This window comes from Lemur catta, chromosome 5 (assembly GCF_020740605.2).
Source record: "Lemur catta isolate mLemCat1 chromosome 5, mLemCat1.pri, whole genome shotgun sequence".
Lineage (NCBI taxonomy): Eukaryota > Metazoa > Chordata > Mammalia > Primates > Lemuridae > Lemur > Lemur catta.
In genome coordinates, this window is record NC_059132.1 from 75,084,234 (window position 1) to 75,091,431 (window position 7,198).

The window sequence follows — 7,198 nt, forward strand, 5'->3', positions numbered from 1 at the left end:
TTGCTGAATCTGTTGGAGGAACGATCTTCTACAATACTGTCTACTCTCAGTCTTGAACTCGGGAATTCTGCAAATGACCAGGAAGAAATGAACAGGACAAAACATCTGGAGTAATTCGATAGGAATATGATTTGTGTATTTCATTGACATAATGGTCTATAGACCTTTTAAATTTATTTTATTTTATTTAAGCTCAGAAGAAAAGATCCTTCTTCCCTCTCCTCTCCCCCATCAAAAGAGGGAACATTCACAAAACGGAAACATATACTCTGGAAATTTTCTGGCCTCTAGAAGAAGGCTAATGTTAGTTTCCTTTCTTGATAGAAAATGACCATCAGTCAACAGGTTCACAAGGATGGACCTGCATACACACACGCATGCACGCATGTACACACACACACACACACACACAGATACACAAGCACACACAGTTATTACTAGAAAAGGTAAAACTGTCACTGAGTTTCAAAGCAAACAAACCACTAACCCATAGGTCTAAGGGCAAATGCTGTGGTAGGTAAGTGCATATAACCACTAGACTTAAGGAGTCTATTTTTGATTGCATTTCTAATTTACTTTGATTTACTAGAACTAATTTGCAATAGTGACTGGCAGTCAGCCCTTAGAAAGAGTGTTTCTAAATTTAAAATTCAATTTTAATTCATTTCAACAAATGCTTATTGAGCCCTTTTTAAGTGCCAGGGAGCATGCCAGGGCCTGGGGATAGAGATGAGGACGAGAAACATAATGGCCTGACCCATGATCTAGAAAAATGTCAGAATTAAGATTATCCACTGATTTCCCTCATAATACGTCTACTTCAAAACATTTCCTAGGATTCTGGCTCCTGCCCCCAACTTGGCCAGTTATCTGGGGCTGCCCAGGGGTCCATGCGGCATGCCCTCTGGTAGTGGCTCGGTCTGCAGAAAGACAGAGCCACTGGGCCAGCAGAGCCCATGCTGGTGGTATGGGTGGTGCTGGCCACAGCCACATCACGACCTCACAAGCAAGTTCTGCAGCTGATTTTGAATATAGTTCCAAATGTGCAGGCCTTACAAAGCCTCAGCAGCTCTGTGAGCTACATGTTATCCCTTTAATATGTTTTTTCTGCTTAAATCGGCTAGAATCTGTTTCTGTTGCTTGCAACTCAGAATCTTGACTGATACACATGGTTAGCCTTCTGCCTGCTGAGAGCGTTCAGTTCCATTTCAAATCACATGCAGAAAAATACCTGGAGAAAATATAGATTATGTTCTATACTGCTCTGATGTATTTTATCAAATTAAGAAAGTCCTTTCAACCAGTGGTTCTCAGCTGCAGGACTGTTTACAGGAACATATCATCAGCAACCGAAGGCGATGCCTCTATAGTCTGTTACAAATAAAAGACAGAAATGTAGGGATTGTATTTTTCCATCAAATTAGAGCTGATTCAGTGGCACCACTACCACTCACTTGCATTCATATTAAATATATGCTTTCTTGAGCAGGAGACAAAGAGTGGAACAAGGGCCCTGAGAATTTTTGCATAGGCTACAGTGTATTCTATTTGGGCTGCAGCTTGAGAAGTGTCTTAGGTGTGGCCGACATCTGCATTAAACTGCTTTCTGGTGTGTGGAGGAGAGCCCCACCTGCACGCGCTGAGCAAACACTGCACTGCGAGAAGAGAGCATTTTGGGGAGGGCTGTATTTGCAGAACTCTCTCCACTCAGGGCACACGTGTTCCTTGCAGGTGCTCACCGGCGACTTTGGTGGCCACGGTATCAACCCATCCATCAGCAGCCTTTCATATCAAGTTACAGAACACATATCACAGGGGCCCAGTTTAACTCGAGGACAAGGAAATGTTTTAAATTCTAGAGCTGCCCTGAGCCATATGAGACCAGTCACGTTGTGTAACCTTTCTTTACTATTTCTATGTGTGCTCTACGCACAGCTGTTGCAAGGTACGATATTATCCTTTGCCCAGACTCCGGCACCTGTTGTAGGCAATTTGAAATAAAAACAAGTTGGTAGGGAACATGGGAAGATATCTGAGAGCACATTCATTCACTCAGAACACCCCCGCAGACTATTCCATTCCAGCAAACTCCGCAGCCATTCTTCTTTGTCATTATTTGCCAAGAGAGGGGGAAGAATAACACATCTCTTTTTATAGAAAACAAATCAGCACTCTGTGGTCCAGAGGCCACAGACACAGAACTCTTTTGCCGACTCTCTCCCAGCCTGTTCTCCCCTCTCTTGTTTGTGCTAGTATTTTCTCCACCCTTTCGATTTGTCACAGTTGCCTTTCCCAAAAGAGCTTTCATCTCCTCTTGTTTCTCTGTTCTGCACTCCCTCCCTCTCGCTTTTTATGAGAGGACATGGAGGCCCTGGCAGACCCAGCAAGGGAAACAAATTAATGCCACAGGCCCCTCGGGGATGGACAGGTCTGGCTCCAGGACAGAGGGGAGACCTGGCCTGGGTGTCCACCTAGTAACTCTTGAGGTGCCCTGCTCCGGGGCTCGCCCATGTCCCCTGACCTCAGATCTGTCTCCTTGACCGTGAGATGGCTCAGGACGGATTTGAGGAAGAGCTCGGAGGTCAGTGACTTGTACTAGGATAGGAAAGAGAGATTTGGGAAGGGCAAGGAGAGGCAACTGCACTCTGTACTGGAGATCCCGCTGGAGTCTTCCAGATTTGTTCGTTGATGTGCAGACTGCTTTTTGGTCTTCTAGTTTCTGTTCTGAAAATGGAAGTGCTACACCTAAATTCTTTATCAGCCAGCATAGTTTCTGACCTATTAGAAGGCCAGAGCTGTAGAGGCTTGGCCCAGAGCCTGCAAAACCCGGAGGAGGACACTGAACAAGAGACGTGAGTCAGGCAGACTGTGTCTAGCACAGTGTTGCCTGGGGAGTGGGTAGGTGGTCTGCTGCTGTGGAACAAAGAGAACTGGGTTTAGAGCTCGACATACCTGGGTTCAAATCCCAGCAGCTCTGCCTGATAATTATTTGGTCTTGGGAAAGTCACTCTGTTTCTCAGAGTTTCAGTTTTCTCATCTTTAGAGCGTGGATCACAAATTCCTTGCAGGGGTAGTGTGTGAATTCAAATAGACAATGGGTATAAAGTACCTAGTGAAGTGCCTGACTATTAATAACCACACAATAAACTCCAGCAAATATTTTCAACACAAATAATACCATTGGAATCACAGCCAAATAGTGATTGTTAAATTTCAGTTGAGAAGGTTCTACTTCTATTTCTACTTCTTTTTTAACAGCTCTATTTACATAAAATTGAGTGATTGTAGCTGTAAGAGCTTGGAGGTCAGCGACATCTACCAGGATAGGAAGGGGCTACTGGGAAGGGCAAGGAAGTGCACCTGCACTCTGAATCAGTTGCTGAGCCCTAGCCCTAGCCCCTAAGTATGGATCCTGGGCCAGCATCGAGCAGTGTGGTTTCTGGAGATGTGCCGCATCCTGACCACAAATGCCATAGTGACGTCTGTTACTGGAAAATGCAGACAGATGTAGACGCAAAGGGGGAAAGAGGGCTTTGGGGACTTCACCTCCACCAGCCCTTTATCTCAGGGACTGACACAGGCAGCCACCACCCCTGCTGTCTGCAGGCTGCCCATGGGAACGGCCCCTCCCTGCTCGGATTTCTCTTTTGTGCTTCTCTTCCCAGGGGACTTGGTCTCTGTGGGCAGCTTTCTCCCCAAAGGAGCCAGTTCTCCTCCGGCCACCTGAACTCCTGCTCATCTGCTCCACGTTCCAGCTGCTTCTCTTTGATGGAGCTTCCAGCACACAGAGGAGGAGAAAGGGCAGCTAGAGGATGCTCAGCACAGGCACAGAGAGAAGTGCCAGCCTCCTGTGCTGCCTCACCGGCTGGACTCGAAACAGCCACAAGCTCAAGAGGGACCCAGCAAAACAGAAAAGACAAATTTTACATCTTGGCCAGGCCTGTGCCTCTAGAAGCCTCCTTATGCACAAGTGTCCGCTAAATAGAAAGGACCTATTGACATAACTTGCAGGGTCAGTGTGGAAACAGAAATCTGCAAAAATATCTGTAAAATCATAAAGAAAAATTACCCTAAAGAAAGATGATTAGTATTCCTATGTTGAAAATTTCCTTTGAGAAGGAATCAATCTCTGTTCTTCCTCTATTTCTTTTTCTTAAAGCTCTATTTGCATAGAACTGAGGCACAATAAATTGCACACATTTAAAGTGTAAATTTGATGAGATGTGACATCTGTATACACTTGCGAAACTTTCATCACAATCAAAATTATGAATGTATCCATCCCTGCTAAAAGTTTCCTTGTACTCCTTGAAATTTATTCTTCCTACCCATCAGCCACTGATGTTTTGTTTTCTGTAATTATAGTTGGTGTTTTCTAAAAAATGGAATTATATGCTATATACCCTTATTTTGGGGATCTGGCTTCTTTCACTTAATAAAATTATTTTGAAATTCACCTGTGTATTTTCATGCATCAATACAATAGTTTATTTTGGTCATCATTGTTGAGTAAAAATCCACTGGACAGATATACCACATTTTTAAAAAACTATTCCAAATGTTTCTTTTTAAACATTGTTCCCACCTACTTTTTGGTGAACGGGATGGTGGACTCTCGGTCATCAAGAGTTCTTCACTCTTTTACACATGAAGTGATTCCCTTTAATGCATTCTGTTTTGGTGGCAAAGAAGTGGGCTTCTTGTGTCCATCCAGAATTTATCAGCAACTGAACCGCAGATCAGATTCCCAGGGAGTGGAGCAGTGAGTGGGGACGTGCAGGGACTTTCATGCATAGGGAAGAGGAACAGGGCATGTGTTGGCCTAGAGATCTTGGAAAGAGCAAAAGTGGTCCGATGGAGATCATGACAATCAGACATTTCCTGAAAAACAGATAAGTCTGTAAGAGCTTTTCATGGGTGGTTTTCAAAAAATATTTGTTAAACATTTAGTATTCATGAAATTCAATGATTTTTATTTTACCTTCCCACTGTTCAGTCATGGTTTTGTTGGGGCTCATAAAAGATACCCCAAACTACGGTGCCTTGGCATCATTGCCGAGTACTTTGAACTGAACGAGACTGGAAGGCTCTAAAACAGCCTCAGAAGCAAAGTCACTGGAACCTTCTCTAGGCCTTCTGTGCAGGAGTTAGCCGTAAAGAAATCCTCTGACCTACTTTTTCTGACAGGTCACAAGACCCTCATTTCTAAGGGATCCTGCCCAATGCCCGAGAAGAAAAAAATGCTACACAAAGAGGCCGAGAAGAATCCAGACAGACAGGCCTCGCCAGGTTGCCACCCCCACCCCCTTACTCTATTACCATTAGATCACACTCTTTTGTCCAATCACAAAAAGGATTCTCCACGGCTGTCCATTTTTCATAAAATGCATAAAATGGACAGTTTTCCCTGGGTCTTTGGATCTTCATTTCTGAAGGCTCCCATGTCACATAAAACTTTGATGAAATAAATTTGTTATGCTTTTCTCTTGTTAACCTGTCTTTTGTTACAGGAGTGACCCTAATGATGGGTGCAGAAATGTGTCACCTTTCCACCCCTACAGTTCCCATCAGTGTTTCAGCAAAACATTAAAATTCATTTTGCTTAGCAGGCAATACAATAGAGTGAATAGAGGGAGGCAAGCATACAGGTTGAGAATTCAGATATCGTCTGGTTTAGTCCAGGCTTCTTAGTATATAATTTTCACTGTTTTCTTCATTTAACCGTTAACATTTTATTTAAATCAAAATTAGCCCCACATTATCCCCTTCCTAGCTTGGGTTGTACATGAATGTTTTCTCTCCAGCTAACATGGACTTGCTCTATTCCTTTTGTCCCGCAGACAAAAACTGTCATGGGTAAGATCAATGGGAAGCCTGGTTATTTATGACTGTTCTTTTGTGATGGAAGGTGAATGGTCAGGTTGAGTTATATGAGAGGAAGGGAGAATTAGGAAACATAAGAGCCACCAATGTTGGAAATTCAGCATTAGGAGGAATGAGCAGGGAGTGGAAGAATAAGGAAGTTTAAACAAAAAAGACAGGTGAAGAGTTGAGGGTCTTTCTGTCTGCAGAGCTGTCTTCCTCAGCCAGAAAACCAGAGAAGGCAGCCTGATGAGAGAGGATCGCCCATGCTGGGCACTTGGGAGCCACTTTGGGTCTTTCTTTCTCTCTATTTAATTAGAAAGCAAGTCCTGTGGATTGCGTTTTCCTTAGTCGCTCCTGCCCTTTTCTCTCTTCTTCCCATCACCTGTCAATCAACCGTGTTCCACCAGAGGGTGGTCGCAAAGGTGCTCGTGGGATCCAGCCTCACAGGACAAAGTTCAAGTCCTAAACTCAGAGTCCCTGCATAATCTGACTCCTGCCCACATCTGCAGCCTCATCTCCAGCTACATTGCTTGTCTGGCCATGCCAAACCACTCACAGTTTCCTGTAACAGCAGAAACACCCAGAGTGCTTTTTGAAAAAATTAATTCCCAGGTCCTACCTCAGGCGATTCTGCTTCAGTGGGTCCACAGTGAGAGCTGTAAATCTTTTTTTTTTCCAAGATGTTCCCCCAGGTAATCTGATAGTCAACTAGCCTAGAGATTGCTTCATATTAATAGTTTGAGGTTTAAATAGGCTGATGTACGTGCAAGCACCTCCGTGCACACGTCAGCCAGTGCTACTGGGAGAGGAGCCATACTGCAGAGCAGGTGGATGGTGCTGTGGTTAACACAGGTAGGAATTCTCCCTGTCTTCCCAGCAAAACGGCCCAGCAGCAAAAACAGCCCCAAGGCCCAGCCCAGGAAAAGTTCATGATACTCCCAGAAGTTTTTCCAACCACTTTTTTTTTAAGTAGCAAAATTACTTAATCAAATGGTTCATATAAGGAACCCAAATTCTAGCAGACACTGTTAACAGAGTTCCAACAGCCTCTCTCCCCTCTGCTCTGCTGGCCAAGCTCAGATTCTGCTTGGGGTCCTACGTCTCGCCTCCATGATCCAGGAAGGGCCCAGTATGGTGGGCCCTCTTGCCACGCCTGGTTTAGCCAGGCACGGGACACAGTTCTGGGCAATGAAATGGCCGAGGAGTCTGCTCAGAAGCTTCTTGGAAAAATTACTTTGCTCCTAAGAAGAGACACTTTCCTCTTTGCTCCCACTGGATATTTCTGGCCTTCACAGGATGCTTGGAACCATGGCGACCATCTTGCCACCTTGAG

The 7,198-nt window shown here is 44.6% G+C and overlaps 1 long non-coding RNA gene across 1 annotated transcript; it reads left to right on the forward strand.

Moving 5' to 3' along the window:
• Nucleotides 1-2,351: 2,351 nt before the first annotated feature.
• LOC123637685 lies at nt 2,352-4,456 on the forward strand. The gene is made up of 2 exons (XR_006735022.1): nt 2,352-2,581; nt 3,666-4,456. It is a non-coding gene; the product is annotated as an uncharacterized LOC123637685 (long non-coding RNA).
• The last annotated feature ends 2,742 nt before the right edge of the window (nt 4,457-7,198 follow it).